General features: G+C 33.1%; 1 long non-coding RNA gene across 1 annotated transcript in view; it reads right to left on the reverse strand.

Moving 5' to 3' along the window:
- Positions 1 to 1,133: 1,133 nt before the first annotated feature.
- Positions 1,134 to 25,495, reverse strand: part of LOC140437643 (uncharacterized) — a 30,498-nt gene continuing 6,136 nt past the window's right edge. Inside the window, exon 2 of the long non-coding RNA XR_011950397.1 lies at positions 1,134 to 7,799. This is a non-coding gene — a long non-coding RNA (uncharacterized lncRNA). The remainder of the gene's footprint in view (positions 7,800 to 25,495) is intronic.

Raw genomic sequence — 25,495 nt, forward strand, 5'->3', positions numbered from 1 at the left:
TTAACGTATGATAAATATTAAATACATGCCCATTATTTAGATCTTTACCAAAGCTTTCTCTACATCTATCACATACGCCTTTTTTTTCAAATTATTTCTATTTAAAAAAATGACTATTAAATAAAACACAGGCATTATTAAATTATTATTATTAATAAACATTATTTTATAATGTATAATTACAAATATTTAAAATATTAATATTACATGTTATATGTACATTATATTTGGTGTATCAGCTGTATTAGGAATTTCAAAAAATTCCCTTAAAATATACAAACAGAAATCACAAGCAAACTAAAATTACTACATCGACTAGAATTATTAAACATTGCATTTGTTAGGTACAAAATAAATAAAGAAAACATAAACGCTTATAATAAGTTAATATTGCACTACATAAAAAAATTGCGAAAAAATATAGCAAGAAACTTTTTGCAAATCAAAAATAAATAAACATGGTTTATACATTTTTTTATTTCGAATTATGTGTCTCGACTACTAATGGTCATTGGCACAGGTACAATTTACATTTACATTTTTAATACTTTTACATTGAGTACAATATGATTTACAATACACTTTGTAGAATACATTTTTGTTTAAATAAAATTGTATAACTTTGTGTTTTTTAAAAAGTTTAATACATTTTTATGGTTGCTGTTATTTTTGATAAGTATGTCTTTAAGCTTGACACCAAGACTATGTTCTGGCCGTTAGTTAGTGTTAAAATTCGAGAGGTAAATATTTTACGAAAGTATTGGTGTTGCAGTACTGGTACAAAATCTGATTAATCTTCATTAGTTCATGTGTAAGGCTTGTGTGTCCTATTCTCAATCTCTAAACAATAAATTTATCCTTTCTTTTCATTGGCGGAAGCTGGTTGTAGGAAATGTTTGGTTGCAAAACGTTTAACTTGGTACTGCTTCTTATCCAGTTATCATTCCAAAGACTTATTATTTTTTGTTTAAGTATTCTTTTCAGATCTAATCTTTTTTGTGGTTTGGTTGGCTTCCCTTTTCTTATTTTGGTCATATTCACGTATCGGTAACATGGCCATTTCAATTGCTTCGTCTGTTTCTTTAACATCCACACTTTTGCTTTGTATCAGTTTTCCGATAAGTTTTAAACTGTTTTCTTGTTCCATTTCCACTTTTCACCTTGAATTGTTAATTTAGTTTACTGTTTTGCCATTTAGTCTTTCTTCGTATCTTCTATGTCTGTACTCTGGTAGTGATACAATTACAGCTGTATTTATAACAGTACGCACCTGAGCTAAAATTCGTTTTCATACAACACTACGCGCCCCGCTTAACCTGCGCACCTGAAACACGACAATTTCTGGAACATCTTTTGGAAGACACCCTTTGCAGTGGTGAAAAACAATTAAAACAAAAAAATTGTACTTCTCAAATACGAATAAATTATTCTTTTTGTTTTACTTTGCCTTAGGTTTTAACATTTCCGGTTTTATTTTCAAGAAAAAAGTAAATTGTAAACTACCAGCATATTATTACGATTTAAGAATTTCCGATCATTAAATATGCGCAGAAATTTGTAAACTAACATTTAGAAATTAGCAAGGTACATGTGCAAATTTTTCACTGTGGTTGTAGTTTAAAAGAATTATTTAAACTAATTTATTAGAGACTGAAAAAGAGTTTTGCTCCTGAGGCATAGACGACCCTAAGTACATTCCAATGACAAAAGCATTTCTAGAAGATTTGTTTTGAAAACATAGTTTGAGGAAATATATTCATATTGTGTGTTTGTTGTATTATATTTTGGTTTAGTTGGTATAAAATATTTTAACTTGCAATAGTTTCTTGCCGCCATGTTGTAAAACATGTAAAATAATTTTTGACCCAAATAAATAACTAAAATTCTTAATATGGATATAATTAGTAGACATTTATATACTAGTTTTAAAGTGCATTTAAAAAGAATTTTTATAAAGGAAAAATCCTTGCTGGACTCTTATCTTAAAGTATTCCGGTATATATACTAAAATATCCGTGTTAGTTTTTATGTTCCTGAAATTGTGTCCCTAGTTCACAAATATATCTGCTGTATAAGTAAAGATCTTCTTCTTCTTCTTCTTCGTCTAGCCATTCACGTCCACATCTGAACATAAGCCTCTTCAAGTCTTCCTTTCCATTGTTTTTTATTGTACGCTACTTGTAGCCAATTTTTCCCGGCAGTCCTTTTCAGATCATCTGTCCATCTCATAGGAGGTCTGCCTCTGGGTCTTTTGTGTTGGTATGGTCTCCAGGTTAAAATTGATCTGTGCCATTTGTTTAGATCGCTCCTAGCTACATGTCCAGCGTATTCCCATTTCAACTTTAATGATTTTTGCACCACATCGGTGACCTTGGTTTTCTGTCTTATCCATGTGTTTGTTTTCTTGTCCTTAAGTGATATACCTAGCATTGCTCTTTCCATCGCGTGTTGAGTGACTCGTAAGTATATTCATATTCTTTTTTGTGATTGTCCATGTTTGTGCCGCATAAGTTAATATCGGAATAATGCATGCATCAAAAACTTTAGATCTAAGATGTAATTGAATTTGTTGATTTCTGAGTATATAGTTCAGTTTACCGAATGCTGCCCAAGCTAACTTTCTTCTTCTTTTTATTTCTTCAGTTTGAATTTCCCTATTTAGTATTATTTTTTGTCCAAGTATATATATTCTTCAACTTTTTCTATAACTTTATCGTTTATTATTGTCACGGTGTCTTCGGAGTGCATGACTTTTGTTTTGTTTAAATTCATTTTCAGTCCTATTTTAGAAGATTCGGTATGTAGTTCTAAAAGCATGGTTTGCATTTCTTGTAGGTCAGTAGCTATCAGGATTATGTCATCTGCAAATCGTAGATTACTGAGGTAGCGGCCATTGATGTTTATTCCCTTATATTTCCAATTTAGGTTTTTAAAAACTTCCTCCAAAACTAAGGTGAACAGTTTGGGTGATAAAGTATCTCCCTGTTTGACTCCCCTGTTTAATGGTACAGGGTTCGTGTGTTCATTTTCATTTTCAGGTAGTATGTAGCTGTAGCTTGGTTCATAGTTTCTTTTATTAAGTTAATATATCTGCTGTCTATTCTACAATTTTGCATTGCGTTTATTACGGCCGTGTGTTCTATGGTATCGAAAGCTTTTTCGTAGTCTACAAATGCTAGGAAAACTGGAAACTTGTATTCGTTACATTTTTCTATTAATATTTTTGTGGTTAACAGGTGATCGGAAGTTGAATAGCCTTTTCTAAAACCTGCCTGTTCATATGGTTGGTATTCGTCTAATTTCCTTGTTAGTCGAGTAGTTATGACTTTGGTGAGCATTTTAAACTGTTTAAAATTAAAATAAGTAAAGATATTAATACAAAAATATTTCTCAATATATTGCTTTGATCTATTATACGACTTATCTAAATACAGACTTGTCTATACATTCATATTTATAATTTTTCTTATATGAATATAACAATCACATACTTTATTAAATATTTGCAAGGTGTGTAGGAGAATAAGGAATGTATTCGTCAACATAACTTTAAAAATATCTCTTTAATTTATAATATATATAGTCATTCGTATTTTAGATAAGAAGAATCCATTATGCAATTCCTTCGGATGACTAAAATAATTTGCTGCTGCTTTTTCCTTTATAAAAACTGTGTCTAAAATAAATTAGTAATAAATAATAAACACATTATATACATTGTTGATAAAATCTGAACCTAAGATATTGTCGTTAAAATAAATTTAACTAAAACCTGTAACGACCGCGACCTATAAATCCCGAATACAACGTTGCATTATACAACTGTATTAGTACTGCATTAGTACTGTATTTTGTTTGTAATTCTTGTAGATTCATTTCATATCATGTTTGTTACTTACATTTTTAACTGTACAATAAACGCTTTATTAGAAATCAAACGAAATATTCGTACAAAGTATTAAAAAACAACCTTATACGGCAAAAAGTAAACTTCAAATAGAATTTCTTCGGATAAAACGATATCCATATCCGCGTTGACATTTATAGGTACTGATCCATCTAAAGAATTAAGATCCTTTATTACAATACTATAACTATTTTTTTTTAACCTATTCTCTATCCTTCCATTGTTGGATGTAGGTCTCCCCCAGTTCTCTTCATCTTTTCCTATCTTAAGCTGTTCTCTGCCATGTGGGACCTCCTTGTTTCCTAATGTCATCTTTCCACGTCACCTGTGGTCTGCCTCTTGATCTCTTTGCATTGTATGGACGCCACTTTCCGATGGCATTGTTCCATCGTCCGTCTTGGAGACGTTCATTGTGTCCAGCCCATTTCCATTTCAGTTTTGCTGCCTGTTCTATCGCGTCTACTGTCTTTGTTCTGGTTCTGATCCACTGGTTACGTTTTCTATCTTTAAGTGATATACCCAACATTTGTCTCTCCATTGCTCTTTGTGCCTTCCTTATCCTATCCAAATTGGCCTGTGTAAATGTCCATGTCTGTACTCCGTAGGTGAGCACTGGTATTAGACAGGAGTTATATACCTTGCTTCGTAAGTATAGAGGGATTGTTTGATTATTTAGAACGTAAGAAAGTTTGCCAAACGCTGCCCATCCCATTCTTACTCGTCTCGATATTTCGGCTGTTTGATTTTCTCTGTTAGCTCTGGTTGCTTGTCCTAGATAGATATACTCATTTACCTGTTATATTTTTTCTGTCTGTATTTTTATTGCCTCGTGGTCTTCCGTGTTTGTCATTACTTTTGTTTTGTTGAAGTTAATTTTTAGGCCTTTTTGCAGTGATTTTTCATGAAGTTCATTCAGCAGTAATTCTAGTTCTTGTCGTTCCGAGGAGATCAGGAGTATATCATCCGCATATCTAAGGTGATTTAGGTACTTTCCGTTAATACATATTCCTCTGTTTTCCCAATCTGTTGATTTTATTATATCTTCGAGGGTCAAGGTAAACAGTGTAGGTGAAATTATATCGCCTTGTCGGACTCCTCGTTTAACTTTTATATTATCCGTTATTAATTTGTCGTCCAGAATTACGGTCATGGTTGCGTTTTGGTAAATATCATGTATCAATTGTCGGTATCTTGAATCTATGCTACTATTGACCAGAGCTTCTTCCACCGCCCAGTGTTCAATGCTGTCGAAAGCCTTTTCATAATCTACGAATGCTAAGTACAGCGGAAGGTTGTATTCATTGGTTTTCTCAATTAAGATTTTAAGCGCATGTAGATGGACTATACTATAAACTATAACTATAGACTTGGTAAAAAAACCTAATTAGAAAAGTCTGTAAAATAAAAATGAAGTGGTTTCGGATTTTAGCCTTCTTCTGGTGTCGTACGCTATTCAGCGTGTAGGCACTCATGCTGGTTAGATTACACGTAATGATCCTTCTTCTGAACCATGTGTATTGTTTGCAACCTGGTCCTCACCGACCTTTAATTTTGCCCATTAAAATTATTTTTAAAAGACTATATTTGTGGCCTCTCAAAATATGGCCTAGATATGATTTTAGCCATTTGCGTATAATATTGCGTACATAACTTAACTTACTGTTTACAAGTTTTCAATAAAATTTGCATTATAATCTGTTTGTAAACAACCTTTATAAGGACAATAATAGTGATATAAACGTCACATACTGACACTTATGATTTGCAAACTGGCAATATTGCCATGTAGCAATTTTGCCATATTTTTTATTTAAATGACTATTTCACCAGACTAATTTAAACTGATAAAACGTCATAGCAACGCCACGTTTCATACTGTAAAAACTCCTTCCTATACTCGGTTCGCTATTCCCAGTCCGAACTGTCTAGTGAATTTAGTAATTATTTTTTTGCGAAGTTAGTTACTTTTTGACAGACTAAAAGTGGCTGGAAATTACTATACAACCAAGCACACGTACTCATAGCCAATATTAATAGTAAACAAACTAAATAGTAAATAAAATAGAACTTTGCCAATTACCGACAATCAATATTTATTTATTTACACCATATAATAAATAGTTATGTTAAATTGTAACAACTAAAATATATTATTTTAATATATACTATCCAAAATTTGATGGGTTTAGTATACACTTCGATTATTTAGAATAATTCTTCTTTTTTTAAAGAAAGAAGAATGCAATAGTAGGATACTTGAGCGATTAATACTGAGAAGTAGGAATTGTTGTGTTGTAGGTTTCCGACAATTAATCTGTCAAAATATGCCCGAGCTAAACGAATGGAGTTTACCCATGTTTTCTCAGCGACAACATTATGACATATCCGTCACGAAGGTGTCTGGTAATTTTATTGTTATCAGTTTGACAAATGTCATTAAGGCGTAATCAATTTTGGACAGATCTAATGAATCCAGATAAAAATCCAGATTTGGATGCCAAGTGAAGAAATCAATTTGGAAAATGTCCCAAAGAACACGCAGAGGTCCAGAAGCTCTATTTGGACCCAATTTTTGGAGTCACTACGGGTGAGAAATTTTATGCTTGAAAGATAACGGAAAGATTAACGGAACTAGGAAAAATTCTCGAAGATTATGCCTCTAATATGAAAAATATCTTTCAATACTTGTTTCCTAATTTCAGGTTTTTACTATATTCTAATCAAACACAACTACGCGCTATTCAATAAATGATTTCCAGTGGATAAAACCGTCATCCGAATATTCTCATAACAGTACCGAATTGGCGAAGTACCAAACTGTTCCGCCAGAATTTACACACAAGCTGAACAGACCGAAATAAGCAGTAATACTTCATGTAGTTGTTTTCATATAACGTACACACTAGCTAGAATCATTGCATATTGTGGCCCACATATGAACAACGATTTGTGAGTAAATACTTATTGTGTACCACTAATTGTACGCACCGTTTATGAAGAACAGATACAAAATGTAGCTCAATTTGTATGAAAATGTTTGTATGTCATTTTGTAGGCCAAAGTGGCCATTAAAAATTAAAATTAAGGAACTATCTCAAAGGCATTTTTCTTAGTTAATAAAGGTCTCTAATGGATCCGATATTGGCGATATTGTTTTGGTAAGCATAAACTACTCAACAAATAAAGCTTAAAAGTTAATTGTTTAAATTTGGTGTGAGTTCAGATTATAAAAAGTAATTATTTCTTTCTTATTGTACAAATCCTAATGTCCTAATCCCATAGATACAATAAGTTAGTTTTTTCGATAATTTCAGTGACTTTTGTGTTATATATATTTATTTTATCATACTTTGTTCAGTTTAAAATGTAACGATCTGACATGACCTGAAACACTCGTTTCTTTATCATCATAAACATTATGTCATCATAAGGCCACCTAAATCTATAAATTCTAGAATTAAGTCTTCTGTAATAATAAACTCAGTCATATTTTAAATATTCCTATTCTGGTCTTCTTCCATCATTGAAGAAACTATATCTGTGGCTTGAGGATATTCCACAGCAACCCTCTCCCAAATCCAGTCTCCATTCAGTGGGATTTCGTTTTTAAAATCAAAATTCCACTTCATCCTTTTTTCTTCTGCTTCCTTCTGATCACAATGAAAAAAGGCATCATCTGAATCGTAATCACTGTCTTGATTCTTCTCGTCGAAGTTTAACCTTCTGCGGGCGCTTTGTAACCTTTCGGAACGAGGCTGTACTCCATGGTTCTCAAAATGTTCAACGGCGTTCGTCTGGTGAGAATTTTGCGACTGGTTTGAATTTTTCACAGGAGTGTTGGAATCATTGGTTTTGGGATCTGAGTGACGATCCGCCATTAAAAGCCGTGAACCTGAAATTAAAATAACAAAGTTAGGTATTTTATTTAGATTTTTTTATTGTTTAGTTAAAGATAAAAGATTTAAGTATGATATTGTTTTTTTTTGTAAACGCGATCTTCTTTTTTATTGTGCCATTTTCTTTCGAAAGTTGGCGATCCAAGTAGCTTTAGAAACTGTAGCTTTAGAAACTACTACACAAAAGATCTTTTACCTCTCTATACATGACCCAAGTATTTACTGTATTTAGCATTTCATTTTGTTTGCTCGTGCGCCGAAGTATCACATCGTTGTGTTCTGATGGTTTGGTCGCTGGACCTTACATCTCTCTGATATTTTAAAGACAACAAATTTATTGTGAAACAGATTGAAAAAACAGAAAACCTGAAAAGAAGGAATACCAAAAACAACAATTTGCAGCAATCTAGTAAAAAGCCAATTTAATGAAATTGTTTATTAATATTTCTTTTCCAAACTCAAATTAATTTTTGTCCAAAACACCCAGTATATTCCTTCGTATTTAAGAGATTTTTATTGTACCCGACATACAAATCTAATAAAAATACTCAAGAAGATTTATCAGCAGACATTTTTGTCAAATACAATTATTTGTACAAAAATGGACTGCAGAATTCTCCTTATGTATGTCTACAATTAGACAATAAAATGAGAAACAGTAAGTAAGTATACAATAAACTGCAAATATCTTAAAGTACATGCAGCAAAAATTCCGTGTACAGTGGAAATATCTACAAAGCTACTCAGTACAACAAACTAGCATTTTTATCTTAAATAGAATTTATAAAATCTTTTCATACAAGCAGATCAATAACAAAATATATCTTCTCTAGGTTATGGACATATTTAAAATGTCAAAAATGCATGTAAAAATATATAAACCTCATAATGAATCAACTACTAGAATATGCTCAAACAAGAAATTTAAAGGTCTGTTAAAATGTACTATATAATGAAGTTGATCTTTTAAAACCTTATAAGTTTTGTTTCATCTCACAACGAAAGTATCTTTTAAAAACTGCAACGCAAATCAAAACTCTAGTATTTTTTAAGTAAAGTAAAATGGGGTGAAATTGATCCAAAGTGGTGAAATTGATAATTGGGAATGATTCTGAATATTTTAATTTTCTCTGAAATCTAAGAAGCTTAACAAACGGTTTACAAAGTCGCTTTAGTAAGTAAAGACTAGCGTGACACCTGTGATTGTTTAGTTAAAGTAAGTATATTTTTTTTATAGAAAAAAGCTTGTTTTAATTGTGCCTATATATTTGATCAGTTTCTTTAGCTTCCTAACTTTCCGGTGCCTACAACAAAATGTGCGATTTCAACTAATTATTTTAATATTTTCTCTGTCGTAAACACGCTATTTTTCAGAGTATCATAATTTACGCGGGAAATTTAAAAATTCACAATGGGGCTAATTTGATCATTTCTATGGGGCGAAATTGATATCCGCCAGAGGCGAATTTGGTAACATATTTTCTGAAGAAATCTTAAATTAGTGCCGTCTTTTCAGAAAAAATAGTTCGAAATTATATAAGAAAACTTGGTGCTCAGCCATATAAGGACTATGATGAATTAAGGGTGGAAAATGCCCTCCAGAAAGTTGTTGAGTAAGCGTCGCCATGCCGAAGAATATAAAATTCTCTTCTTCTTCTTGCAGTACCGTCTATTATCGGAGGTTGGCTACCATCACAGCAATCTTTACTTTGTTGGCTGCAGCTCTGAACAACTGTATTGAACTGCACCCGTACCACTCCCTTAAATTTCGCAACCAGGAAATCCTCCTACGTCCCACATTTCTCTTTCACGAGATTTTTCCTTGGATTATGAGTCTAAGCAGAGAGTACTTTTCTCCACTCATTATGTGGCCCAGATATTCCAGTTTTTTCGTTTGTATGGTTTTTATGACTTCGCATTCCTTCCCCATCTTCAGCAGAACATCTTGATTTGTTACTCTTTCTGTCCATGGTATTTTCCACATTCTCCTGTAACACCACATCTGGAATGCCTTAATGTTTTTGATGTTTATCTTTTTCAGTGTCCAGGCTTCCATGCCGTACAGCAGAACGGAGAAAACATAGCACCTTAACATTCTCGTTCTTAAGTTTATATTTATATATTTCTCTTGTCTGGTCATTAGTATCAGTGAAGCAAACCCCTAAATATTTGTACGTAACTCTTTCAACTGGCTGATTATTTATGGTTAAATTCACATTGGTGTATAGCTTCTTTGTTACAATCATGAATTTAGTCTTTTTGATGTTCAGTTTTAGACCATACTTTTTGGTATGGGTGTTTATGTTTTCCATCAAAAACTGTAAATTTGCTAGGTTATCGGTTACTATTAGCGTGTCATCAGCGTATCGTATATTGTTAATTAACTCTCCGTTAATGTTCATACCAATGTTTTGCTCTAGGAGCGCTTTCTGACATATTGTTTCGCTATATATATTGAATAATAGTGGAGAAAGCACAGAACCCTGACGCACACCTCGACGAATCTCAATTTCTTCGGTTAACTCATTATCAACTTTGATTTTTGCTGTTTGTCCTTAGTACAACCTGGATATGATGTTAATGTCGCGACTGTCGATGTTTTTGCTTCTTAGGATTTCATACAGCTTTTGGTGTCTGACTTTATCGAAGGCCTTCTCAAAATCTATGAAACCTACGTAGAGGTCTTGGTTTACATCCAAACATCTTTGCATTAATACACTCAGACCAAACAAAGCTTCCCGTTTTCCCATTCCACCTCTGAATCCAAACTGTGTGGCGCTTATGTCCTCTGTCTTTTAGTGTGTGGTTCATCAATGCTATAGTTCTGTGGTCTGAACACTCTCTGGCGTTATTCGTCTTTGGGATTGTGACAAAAGTAGAGGAGAGCCATTTCTTTGGTATGATGCCTGTTCTATAAATTGTGTTAAAGAGGTTCACCATTATTTCAAGTGCGTCGTCGTCGTCTATTAGTTTCAACTGCTTATATATATATGCTTATAACATATTCTACCTCGCTTTTTAGGATTTCAGGCCCTGTTGTGTCGTCTGTAGGTTCTGCCACTGCTATTTCTGGTCTTTCGTCTGCAAAAAGTTCTTCAATGTATTCTGTCCATCTTGCCAGTTTTTCATTTAAATCTGTAATTATTTTACCTTTTTTGTCCTTTACTATGGATGCTTTACTTTTTTACCTGTTATTTCCTTGATCTTTTTATGCATGTTAAAGCTATCGCACTTTGTATCATATTCTTCTATTTCCTTGCAGTTGTCCAGAACCCAGTTCTCTTTGGCTTCTCTAATTTTTCTCTTAATTTCATGGTTCACTTCTTTGTATTTTATCTTGTTGGTTTTATTTCTTCGCCTTTCCTCCATGAGATGCAAAATTTCGTTTGTCATCCATTCCTTTTTCTTAATTTTGCTTGGAACTAAGGAGCCTTCACCATTCATAAAATTCTCTATGGAACCCTTAATAACCCCTATAATGACCGACATGACAGAAAAAATGGTGAACAGACTGTATTTTCCGCCAACGACGAAGAAACCATTATACAGCGTGTTGCAATATGCGGCGAGTGGGGATTTCCCCTTGATTTGTGAGATATAAAATATTTAGCCAAAAGTGTTTTGGATGCCGAAGGTCGACAAGGGCCTCTTTTCAAAAACAATTTACCTGGAACTGACTAGGTATATTCATTACTGAGACGGCATAAAGGAGAAATTACCCAAAAAGTCTGGACCAATATTAAAAGACCTAGAGCTAATATTTCAAAAGAAACTTTAGTTGCCTATTTTGAGAATCTGCGTAGAGAATTAGGAAATATTCCACCTAATAACATATTCAATTACGACGAGACCAATGTACAAGATAACCCCGGAAATAAAAAAATAATATTATCTAAAGTAGAAAAAAAGTGGGTATAATGGACTGAAAATAGTACCTTGCTGTACTGACAGATGCTGCTCTTTAGGTTCTCGATATAATCGCACCCATCATGGATGAATAGATTCATAGCCATTTACATATTGGTTTACTTTGACATTTTTACCACATGTTAAACGTCTTAAAGGGCGAAAAATCATCATAGGAGATAACCTTTTCTCACATTTTACCGATGAGGTAATATCTTTATGCGAAAAAAACAATATGAGCTTTATATGTACAATGGGACATCACGCATACATAATTGATCAGGCGAGATAGTTATTTTTAAAGGTAATTTCGAAAAGTACTTCATAAGACGTGATATGAAAATATCCCTCAAAATACAAAAATTAAAAACTAACGCTCATATGATACTCATTGATTTTGAGAAAGCATTTGAAATTTTTATTAAAGAGGTTTCATGGTAGTCGCCCAATAAAATAGTAGTTGGGTTTACTGTACTCGTTGAGTGCAGATGTTGAAAGATATGTATGAGAAGTTCTTCTTCTTCTTCTTCTTAGCCTTCTGTCGTCCATGTTTGGACATAGGCCTCTCCCAACTCCTTCCATCGGTCTCTATCCTGAGCAACATATTTCCAATTTGTTCCGGCTATTCTTTTAATATCATCAACCCATCTCATCTGTGGTCTTCCTCTTGGTCCAGTATTCCAACGTTGGTCTTTTTGTCTAGCAGTGTGGCCCGCGAAGCTCCATTTAAGTTTGGCAATTTTTTTTGCTATGTCCTCGACTTTTGTTTTGGATCTTACCCAGTCGTTCCTCTTTTTATCTGACAGTAGTATACCTAACATTGCTCTTTCCATTGTTCTTTCTGTTATGGCTAGTTTATTCATGTTTACCTTGGTTAGGGTCCAGGTTTGACATCCATATGTGTCCATATGACAGGTGTCTCACCATTGAATTAAAAGGAAACAAATCGTCCATTTAACAATTACTGTCATATAATGTATCAGTAAGCTTTTAGTAATCTCTATACGTAAAAACATGAAGTACAAACGCCTTTCCATTAATGGTGAGTTAAGTAAACTGCAAAATTCAAGCTTGCTTAAAGCTACACGACGACGTTAGGAATAACTCTTCTCTGACAATACATCAGCAATTTACCCATGCAAAATACCATCATTTGTACTCTTTACGTAGGATTAAAACGTTCAAATGAATATATATTTATGGATGGTGATATTTCTTGTCAATTCAAATCCCACCATTCCTCTGTATGTATTTCATTGTTTCCCAACAAGTAGAAGAACCGCACCAAATATCATCATCTATATATAGCAAAACATGCATATTGCAAATACATTCTTTAAGACAAAATCGAACAAAAATGGACTTACGTAGCCCCAAATGGATCCACTAAGAACCAAATTGAATTCATTTTAACCAACAAGAATGCTACAATACAACATATCAGTGTAATAAATAAATTTCAAATAGGCAGTGGCCATAGACTAATCAAAGCAAAAATTGTTCTAGATCTAAAACTAGAAAGAAAACAAGAAAGCATTCATCATTGCGAAGAAGCATATCATTGCTATAATAAACGAAAACACCAGAATTGCAACAGAAATAAAATAATACAACTCGTGACTAAATACTACAGCGTACTATACAAAGCCCCTGAAACACTTGAAGAAGCAATCAGTAACCAGGAAGATGTATCAGAATTCCTTCCGGAGGAAGTAGAATCGAAAATTAGAAAAATGAACAACGGTAAAGCAGCTGAAATAGATGGCTTAACAGTGGAACTGCTTAATTATACTGGCAAAAAACCTGGCAAATTTTTGCAGGCATATTTAAGAACTGCCTAAGATCAAGATGCATACCAAACCACTGAAATACATCAAATATAATTCCCAGTCATAAAAAAGGAAGTAAAAAAGATATCAAAATCTACAGACCTATGAGTCTACTACCAATCATAATACAAGATATTCACAAAGATCATTAACAACAAATTAACAAATACATTAGATGTAGCACAGCCAAGTAAGCAAGCTGGCTTCAGAAGTGTATTCGGTACCCTCGATCACATCCATATGCTTTGAGAACTAATAAGTTGAGCTAAAGAATATGAAATACCGCTAGCATAAACCTTCATAGACTTCGAGAAGGCTTTCGATTCTATATATGCCAAGGCAGTAATCGAAGCTTTAACCAATCAAGTAATTGACTAACCGTACATAGAAACTTTAGCAAATATATACAGACAAGCAAAAGCTAAGGTAATAATTTATGAAAATACTCCAAAATTTCTCACTACCAGAGGCATCTGACAAGGAGACGCATTATGACCAAAGCTCTTCTCTGCAACTCTAGAAAATATATTCTGCAAAATGAACTAGCACAACAAAGGCCTATCCATTGATGGAGAATACCTCAACCATTTAAATTTGCAGATGATATCTTTCAGATTGCGAATAATCCTGCAGAACTACAGAAATGATAAGCGACCTAAATGCAGCAACAATTTATGTTGGCCTAAAAGAGCTAGTGGATGTCCAAGATTGACAACACATGAGACAGTAGACGAGTATGTACATCTGGGACAATTAATACATAAATCTGGCTCCTTACTCGCAAAAATCAACAGAACAATGAAACTGGTTTAGGCATCTCTTAGGCTTTGGTAAAAATACAGTTATATTCAAATTCAGAATGCCACTCTACCTGAAAAAAAAATTATTCGGTCAGTGTATACTAACAATCATGACATACGGCTGCGAAACGTGGACATAAAGCAAGAGATAATAGCGAAACTCAGTCACTGAAAGGTCAATGAACCGATGCATGCTAGGTATAACAAAGAGAGATCGATAAAGAATACAATGGATAAGACAGAAAACCAATGTCACTGGTGTAATCCACAAAATTAAATCTTTAAAATGGGGGTGGGCGGGATATTTAGGGAGAAAAACTGACAATAGATGGTCCACTAGAATTACACAGTGGTATCCATGATACCACATGAGGCGTCAAGAGGACAAGAAGATGTCCAAATGGGACTATAACATAACGAAACAAGCCAGTACAATCCGGTGCAGAAAAGCGAATTTTAGACAATCGTGAGCAGAAATGAAGAACTACTATGTAAGGGAAACTGCACCATGTTAATCAATCAATCAATCAATATTCTTTATCTCATTTGACTTTTACAAGTATTGAAATGCGTCAAATACAACCTATAAATAAGTAAAAATTATAAGTACATAAAAGCAGTTAACATAAAAACATATAAATTATACACAAAAACATACAAATTGTTAAAAGGATGTCTGCAAGTATTCCTCTAACGAATAGAAACTGTTTATCAGAAGTAAGTCCTTAACTGCTCTCTTAAATACATAAATATTTGAATCTTTAACATAATTAGGTAATTTATTATACAAACGAACGCATTTTGGGTAAGGACCCTTGCCCACAACGGTCAAGTGACGAACAGGGGTCACCAAATCATTTCTGTGACGAAAATTGTAGCCACTCATTAAGGAAACATCATTTCTGCAAATAAAATTGCATCTATGTGACTTTACATAAACAACACAACTAAAGATATACAGCGAAATTACAGTTAAAAACTGGTCTACAGGAATCCAAGCGCCTTCTAAACGTCATGGTACGAATAATTTTTTTTTTTTAAGAACAAGCACCTCATTAATTCGCGAGCAAATTCCCCAACAAACTAAGCAGTATTGCAAAATTGACTGTACATGAGCAAAATAGTAAAGTTTTAAGATATCTAGGGAGAGAAAACTCCTAAGTTGCCATAGAACATAACAGTGCACAGACAATCTTCCCACTACATAATCAACGTGAGAGCTCCAAGACAAATTAGAATCCAGGTAAACACCTAACAACTTAGTGGAGTGGCTATTTACCACTGACCCATTGTCAAGTTTTACTAATGGACTCATCTGCATAGTAGAAGGTGAAAAGGTTACCATATTGGTCTTTGATCCATTTAAGATTAGGGCATTATTTAAACAGTAATGAGTCATACTTTTTACAAGACAGTTTGCTTTTTGTACTGCTTGAAAAAAATTATTGGAATTTAGCGCAACTGTGATATCGTCAGCAAATTGAGTGACATAACAGCCTGATTGATGTTCCACGTTTTCTACTCGAACATTTATTGCATCAGAAAAATTATCTAATGGATTCCGAACCAAACATGTTGAGCTATCGTTTATCATTGATCATTGATTTAAATCATTGACGAAAATCAAAAATAAAAGAGAGCATTTAAAAAATTATACTTCCTTGTGGAACTCCGGAGAGGACACTTTCTTCTGAAGAAAACATATTCACATTCACATTGACCTTAATTTTTTGAAACCTTTCCGATAAAAAGGTGTGGATCCACTTTAACGCAGTTCATCTAACACCACTACGATAAAGTTTTTCCAGCAGTATTGGATGATTTACAGTTTCAAAAGCTCGTGCTTTTGTCAAAAGTCAAAAAACAAACAGATAACTTTATTACCCTTATCAAAGTTCGATAAAATATGATTGCACCGCGCTAGTAGTGCATCTTGCACATTTATACCTTCACGGAAACCAAATGGAGACTTTTCTATAATGTTGTGCTTGTTAATATACGAGAGGAGACGTGTATGAAATGCCTTCTCATATATTTTTGAAAACACAGATAAAAGTGAGAGGCCTCGATAGTTATCAAATTTTGATTTGTCACCTTTTTTATGTATAGGCACAACTAAACCAGTATTTAGAATTTGAGGAAAAATACCTTCCTGGAATGAAAGGTTTACTAGAAATGTTAATTGTTTATATATGTTATGAGGTACATGGGTTAACATAGAATACGGAATCTCATCCAGTCCAGCCGAGGATTTTTTTGAGATATCTTTAATTATACATTTTATTTCTTCATCACTAACAGGATAAAGGAAAAGGGAGTGTATAAGCGAAGAAAGATTCTTAGGATTATAGTCAGGTGAAGTTTGACTAACTAAATTTTTTACGGAATTTGAAAAATGTTGACTGAAAGATTCTGCTATGTCATGAGAGTCATCCACAGAAATTCCCAAATTATTTTTAAATTTACTTGGGTATTTAGAAGAGTTTCGATTTTTACCTCCGACAGTATTTCGATTTATGATGCGCCAAGCCTCAGCCGTACTATTCTGCGCATTTATCATTTTATTATTAAAATAAGTTTGCTTGGCTAACTTAACTTTGTATTCATGATTTTTTTTTTAGAATGTTATACCGTATTCTGAGCTCATAACTTTCTGAATATTTTATAGATCTGAAAATGTCTAATAAAATCTCCCTCATTTATTAAATTAGAAGTCAACCAGCCCTTATTTTTAGACTGTTTAGAAAATCGTCTAGTATCCACTGTTTGCAAAGGAAATGCTTTATTGAATAGTTCCATAATTTTTTCATAAAATATGCAAAACTTCTTATCCGAAGATAGATGTGAGTCTAGAAAGCAACAAGATTCCCTAGAGAGCAATTGATTAAAATAATTAATATTAAGAGTGCTATTAAAATCACGTTTATAAACAATATTATCCCCCGAAAAAGAAGCATTCAAGTTGTATTTAACTTTCTGTAAAAAATGATCACTAACATCAGTATATACAACAGAACAATATAAAAACTTAATATTTACATTGCAGAAAATATTATCAATCACAGTCTTAGAGTCATTATGTATTCTAGTATATTCAAAAATACTTTGATTTAAACCATAAGAGGTAAACACATTTTTTAATCTTAATGCATCTATATTGTGTACCTTTGGATGTTCAGTAGAATACGCTGAGAATAATGATGATAATTTGTATTTTCATAAATACGAGTATGTATAGCTCTGGTGGTTTATTCTTAAATTAACTATTTATAGAATGACTTATAAAGGTATTACTTTACCTTAGCCTGTAAAGTTTCTTCTACTGAGCATAATGATGGGGTATATATTGAAAATCGTGGAACCAATCGGCTCCTTTTTTCTATTAATAAACAATTATTAATTTGGATTGTGATTATCTGTTTCTGCACTTGTCAATTTTTAATAAGTAATAAATACATTCAGTTGCTAGGTGATCAATGAATTAATTTTATATTATGGTATATTTATAGCATTTTGCATGAACACATACTTTTCATCATAAATTCCAATAAAATGCATTCGGTAGATCTAAAACAAGCATTTTATTATCTTAAGTATCAGTTTCATTATCTGTTACATATGCGTTTTTTTCCAATTCGTGATAGCGTGGATGTTATCTTTAATTAACCACTTACCTTTACGAACTGATAAAAATAAATCATTACCCGACCGTAAGTAACTATAAAACTGTTTTTTTATAATTACAGTTTTAATTATTTTATAGTTAATAGAAAGTAACAAGCTCGGTCCAAATATAAGTCGTTCAACTTAAAAATAACAGTATGTTCGTTTATGTGAATATGGTTCAGGTAGATTTTTTTAGCGTGTATAAAATAAATATTTTGGCCTATATTATAAAAATAATCTTAGCGCAGTGAAAAGCGAATGAGCTTCACAAGATGCCAAATTAAAAACACACTCTCAGATAAACGTATTAAAAAATTTAAAAAAAAAATGGTGAATGTAATGTTAACAAGTTCATGAACATTTTACTGACGTTATCATTTAGAATTGGGGGAGGGGACCACTTTATAAAATTATTTAAAATGTTATCATCTAGCAAGTAATACCTAGTTAAAGAACTTTTATATGCAGTTCTGTCATTTTTTTCTTATGACGAGCGTTCAATGTTTACAGAGGATATTTTAATGGATCAATATTGAAAATTCTCAACCACATATATGTAGAGGGCAACATCCCGGAAGAATGGCTTAAATCGATATTTTTACCTCTACCAAAAAACAACAATCCCAAATCATGTAATGACTATAGATTGATAAGCCTAATGTGCCACCCTTTAAAGATTCTCTTGAAAATTGTTCAAAATCGAATTTATAAGAAATGTGAGGAGCAGATAGATGAAACTCAGTTTGGCTTCAGAGGAGGCATGGGTACAAGAGAGGCATTATTTGCGTTGACGGTACTCTTGCAGAAATGTCGGGAATATAACAAGAGTGCATATGTATGCTTCATAGACTTTAGGAAGGCCTTTGACCGAGTGCAGCATATGAAGTTAATAGATGAATTAAAAAACATCAATTTAGACAAAAAAGACATTGAGTTTATTAAGGCTATATACTGGAACCAGAAAGCAGTAGTAAAGGTAAACGATATAAAAACAAATAATATACCGATTGCGAGAGGGGTTAGGCAAGGATGCGTCTTGTCTCCGATGCTTTTCAACGTGTACTCACAGGTCATATTCAGAAAAGCCTTATGGGAAAGAAAAGAGGGAATAAGAATTGGTGGAGAAATCATAAACACCATGAGATTTGCAGATGACACGGTAATTATGGCTGAGAGTATAGAAGAACTACAAACTTTACTAGATGCAATAAATAGTGAATGCATTCAAATGGGACTGGACATCAACACAGATAAGACCAAATTTATGATAGTATCAAGGAGTCCAATAAATAATGAACAACTAACTCTTGGTGGACAGCAAATAGAGAGAGTGACAAAATATAAATATCTGGGAGCTTACATCAACACAGAATTAGATCCAGACCAAGAGATCCGGGTACGAATAGAAATGGCAAGGGCAGCGTTCTTAAAATTCAAACAATTGTTCTGTGACAAAAATCTGAATACTGCGCTGAGACTGAGGTTTGTTGAATGTTACGTCTGGTCGCAACTATTGTACGGGGTAGAAACATGGACACTAAAAGCGCAAATAGTTAAAAAGATTGAAGCCTTTGAACTTTGGATATACCGGAGAATGTTGAGAATTCCATGGACTGCCAGGGTCACCAATGAGGAAGTGCTGAGAAGGATAGGTCGAGACAAAAAATTGTTGAGAACGATAAAAGTACTCAAGACTGCATACCTTGGACACATACTAATAAATAATAAATATAGTCTTCTGCAGGTCATCATGCAGGGTAGAGTCGATGGCAAAAAGGGAATAGGTAGAAAGAGGAAGTCATGGCTGCGAAATATTCGAGACTGGACAAACATGACTGTAGACGAATTATCCCACGTTGCAAAAGACAGAGAAGCTTTTAAAAATGTGGTCGCCAACCTCCGTTAATGGGGACGGCATAGGAAGAAGAAGAATATTGAAAAAATATAGACTACATCTATATGTTACAGCTATGTCAAAAATGGGCAGAAATGGACAGAAAATACAAAGATGGACATGTTCGATGATGAAAGAGGAGATCTGGAGCACATAGAACTTACGTCAGAAGAAATAGGTCCATATATTACAAAAGAAGAAATATTACACGCATTAAAAACAATGAAGAGTGGGAAAAGCCCTGGACCTGACATGCTTCCTATAGAAATCCTTAAAATTCTAGATAAAAAGCACATTGATGTTTTAGTGACACTCTTGGACCAAATTTATAGTTCAGGCGTATTACCCAAAGAGTGGTTAACGTCGATTTTTATTTGTCTCCCCAAAAAAAAACGCAAGAGAATGCAGCGATTACCGCAACATTAGCTTGATGTCTCTTGTGCTAAAGTTACTACTAAAAGTCATCCATAAACGAATATATCACAAACTGGACATAGACAATAATGGTACACAATTTGGTTTTCGCAAAGGCCTAGGAACGCATGAAGCTCTTTTTTCACTTAATATACTGATATAAAGATGCCTGGACGTCAATCAAGATATATACGCACGTTTTATTGACTATAATAAAGCATTCGATAAAGTACGACATAAACAATTAATGAATGTCCTGAAATCATAGAAGATTGACTACAACGACCTCAGGATCATATCAAATTTATACTATAAACGGCGAGCAAAAGTACGTGTTAACGAACAGCTGTCAAAAGACATTGAAATTAGACGTATAGTGAGACAGGGATGCGTATTGTCGCCAATTCTTTTTAATGCCTGAAAAACGCTCTTGAGGGTGAAACAGCTGGAATAAAGGTAAATGGAGTTCTCGTTAACAACGACACTGTGATCTTAGCCGATCTTCAGAGACTGCTGACCAGAATAGCGGAGTATGGAAAAGAGCACGGTCTAACAATGAACGCCAAGAAGGCGAAATTTATGAGTATATCGAAAACTCAAAGATATAACGAGAATCTTTTTAATAAACGGAACCAACGTCGAACAAGTGGACAAATTTGCATATCTAGGAACAATGATTAACTCCAGAAATGATTACATTTAGGAGATCAAAATCAGAATAAAAAAGAATAGAAACTAAGAATTAGGTTGGCGAGGTTATATGTTTTTTGGACTTTGTTTTATGGAATGGAATCTTGGACCTTAAATGCGACATTAATGTAACAACTGGAATCATTGGAGCTGTTGGTGTATAGGAGAATTCTAAAAATATCGTGACAGAACACGTCACAAACAAAGAGGTTCTGAGAAGAATGAATATGAAGAAATAGAAATTTTAAATACAATTAAAACAAGAAACTTGGAATATCTCGTACATATTACACGTGGAGAGAAATACACCTTGCTCCAACTGATTATGCAGGGAAAGATCTAAGGAAAGAGAAGCATAGGGAGGCGTAGAATGTCATGGCTGCGCAACCTTTGAGAGTGGTATGGATGTACATTAAATGAACATTTCAGAGCAGTTGTATCAAAAGTCCGAATAGCTATGATGATTGCCGACCTCCGCCGCGGAGATTGCACTTGAAGAAGAAGATGTCAAAAATAAATTTGAGCTAAAGACTATTACAGGACAATCCATTACGTCAAAACTGTTACAGGAAGTTCATATTTATCTTTACACTGTTGGCCTTGAATATGAAACGGTGACCATTTTAAAGTGAATTTGAAATTTAGGAACATGTTGAACATGAAGAGCTTTTAAAGGATGTGTTACATGCAATACATTCTCATTTACGGAAAAGTCAATGACCTCATATTTTTCACAAATGCCACAAAATACACAAATAAATTCTATCATATTATGAGAAATTTGAAAAATAATTTGGTCTGTTCGATGTCTTTTGATAATGCCTGAAGATTAGATATCAAAATACCAAAAGAGTCCGCTATGGTTAGTTGCTCCCTCAGATTCAATAGATGGTATATCTGTCAATAGGGAAATTTTAAATAACTTATATTTTGCAGACGATACAGTAATGGTGTTCTATAAAACATCTATGTCCTATAAAACAGCTCATAGAAAAAACAATGGCATTTTTTTCTGAATTGCACGCTGTACTTGTGGATCTTTAGTGTCTCAGGCAACAACCCGTGTAATGCAATGGAAAATCACGGAGTGGATAACACCGACATACATTTACGAAGACAATGAATATAGAATAAAAATCGGACAAAACTTAGAACCGTTTAAAGTCGAGAAAGGACTTCGACAAGGATGCTGCCTATCACCAACCTTATTTAAATTTTATATAAATGAAATACGAAAAAATTGGAACAAGAAATGTGGAAATTGTGCCTTTTGTTTGCCGATGATCAAATAATTTTAGCGGAAGATAAACACAAACATTTTAAAGCTCGAGTTTGGTAACTAATTATGATAATACATGATCATTAGAAACACTAGAGAAGACCTGGAGATAAATAACAACTCAATCCAACAAACTACAAACAAACAAAAAAATCGGATGTTATTTATAAAATAAATTGTAAAGACTGCAGTTCAACATATATTGGGCAAACACACCAATATGTACATAGAAGGGTTGTTGCACACAAACATAGTGTACCAACTAACAAATTAAATACTACAGCCTTGGCCAAGCATTCTCTAGAATGTAGATATTCTTTTGATTTAAAAAATGTACAGATTTTGGAAAAAGAACATAACTACAACAATAGATGCATATTGGAGATGATTCACATTAAAAATATATAAACATTCCATCAATAATAAAACTCATACCAAATATCTTTCCAATTTAATAAATTAAGTTGTTTTTTAAATGCACCATTGGCAGATATTTAAGATACGATCCTGAACCTCTCGTATTTTGAAGTAAGAAATAACCTTATAACAGTTTATTGATGGTCTTATTCCCAGAGGACCGGGAAGAAGACGCATTTCCTGGGTTCAAAATTTACGAAAGTGGTATAACACGACTACCACTGAACTGTTCCGCGCTGCAATAAATAAAGTAAAGATAGCCGTGATGATCGCCAACATCCGGAACGGATAGGCACTTTAAGAAGAAGAAAGAAGTCTATTGATACCAATTCATACACGGAAAATTTGACGAATTATGTTCCTTTCGCCGTTTATTTATTTATATATTCGGCGTTTCAAAACTCTTGCTGAAATCTGTATATCCTTTACTTATTTCATACAGCTCAAAAAGACAAAAAACGACAGTCGTTTTCGTTTAAGCCTACCAAAATAGGTGGCGCTTTTGCAGCTTACACTGGAGAAGTTAAAATAGTAGGACACATTCGCTGGCTTTCCGTGTATGAGTTTCTAACCCGAGCACGTAGGGCCCAACCCATTGAGCACCAACTCTCCGAACTGGGTCTAGCTCAGAGCTGAGACTTAAGGCCTAAGTAATTTAGTTTCGCGGATAAGTCACATGAAGATAACAGGAATAAAGCGACTAATGCTAGCATCAATTTTTAATCGGATAGGGTTACATGTTAGAGTTCTATTACTCAGGACTCCCACATGAAAAATACTTGGTTGACAGTTGTGCCTCTATCTCACATCAGACTGCTATAGGGGGGTACACCTGTCTCCAATGAATTGTTACACCCGAACGTAATTCTTAGGCGTGAACATGTCTCACAAGCTGGGTTTAATTAAATTGTTTGCTTGCTTGTATGAGTTTGTATCTACCTGACTGTCGTAGGGCATACAGAAATAACGTTATAACAGCATGTATGAGCAATATTTTTACTTTTTGACAACTTTATCAGATAGGGGCAAATTTTTAATAAATTTTAGTATATCATTGTACTTTAAAAAGGAAGCCTATAAGTATTTTTGTATCTCTAAAAGTTTTCCTGGGTCTGCAAAAAACCACTCGAAAGGGTTAAACATAGTCCTTTTACCCTATATTTAAAGAGCTATATCTCTATAGCTGAGATATAGCCTAGTAGACCGATTTGAAGTCACAATATTTCATTTTATTAAATTAAACTTTACCTTACTTACTTAAAAGTTAAAGCTTACAAAATTTTATAATTTTCAATTATAATTGTAAAAATTTAACTAAATGTGTACAAAGATTGAGAAACAAGTTAATTTAAAGGATTTTTAAATACCTTTCAAAAAAGCATTAGTAGATTACAATCCATAGAATAGATTCGAAGATACAGCCTTTTAAAAATAGCCAGTTTTTCGAAATTTAATTTTTTACTATTTGTAAACTGGTAGTACGTTTTCCTGACAATATTAAATTGCATAAAAATTAGGTAAAGGTAATTCTATACAAGAATATCTAGTTATCGAATTTCTTGATCTTTAACTATTTTTTTTTTTTTCGCCTATAAATTGAGCTTGAGCCCTTTTATCCTATATTTGAAGAGCTATATCTCCGAGCCAACTATACCAATTTTAACTCAACGCGTTTCATTTTTTTTTTGTTATAATGTCAACTTTTTGATGAAATAATTTATAAACCGCAGGAGATGAATTTTATTTTATAGGTCGAGAAGAACAAAATTTTCCATTTTGAAGAACAAAATTTTTACAAAATTTTCTGATTTTCAATTAATTGTCAAAATTTAACTAAACAAGGAAAAAAATTGTGGAAAACGGTAAATGAAATGACTTCTAAATAACATTCAAATAAGTGGTGGTAAATTAAAATCCATTTCGTAGCTTCCATGATACAGCTGTTTAAAAATAGTCAGTTTTTCGAAAATTGCGTTTTTTTATCATTTGTAAACTGATAGTACTTTTTCCTGACAATCTAAAATGGTATACAAATATAGATGAAAGTATATCTATATTTACCTATTTGTTTTGACCGCCTAAAAATTGAGCTACTTGCTTCGTAAGTAAGCCGTTTTGTTAAATTTTGATAATTAATTGAAATTTTCTTTTAGTTTTGCTTAAACTATGAAATAAAACATCTTTTGCGGTCTTGTATCTTTTATCAAAAAGTTGACATTATAACAAAAAAAATGAGACTTTGTGAATTAAAATCGGTCCAGCGGTCTCAGAGATATAGCTCTTCAAATATAGGGTTAAAGGACGCAAGCTCAATTTTTAACCAGTCAAAAAAAGAGTTAAAGGCCCGGGTCAAGTAATTTGACAAGTAGATAGTGTTTATACATATAGAACTACCTTCAAGACCAAATCTACAAAATGGATTGTAATTTATTCATGCTCGTTTGAAATTTATTTAAAAATCCTTCAATTTACTTGTTTCTACAATGTTTTTTCTTGTTTAATACTGTAATATTTGGTTATTGTTTCTTAAGCTGTTTTAAAATTTGTCTATGTTAATACTGATGCGTCTTTCCAATATGTGTTAAATTACAGTCCTTAAAGTTTTCTTTATAAACATCTGAATAACTGTTTTTATTGATAATAGATGTTATATTTAGCAAGAATCTTTGACACCTACTCGGGAAACTCATTACAGTATGGCAATAAAATGCATTTTTTATTAGATGATAAAGCTATTTTTTATGAGAAGTTAGATTGTTAATATCAAAAGGATTTTTAATAACACAGTTTCTTTTTC

This window comes from Diabrotica undecimpunctata, chromosome 3, assembly GCF_040954645.1.
Source record: "Diabrotica undecimpunctata isolate CICGRU chromosome 3, icDiaUnde3, whole genome shotgun sequence".
Taxonomy (NCBI): Eukaryota; Metazoa; Arthropoda; class Insecta; order Coleoptera; family Chrysomelidae; genus Diabrotica; species Diabrotica undecimpunctata.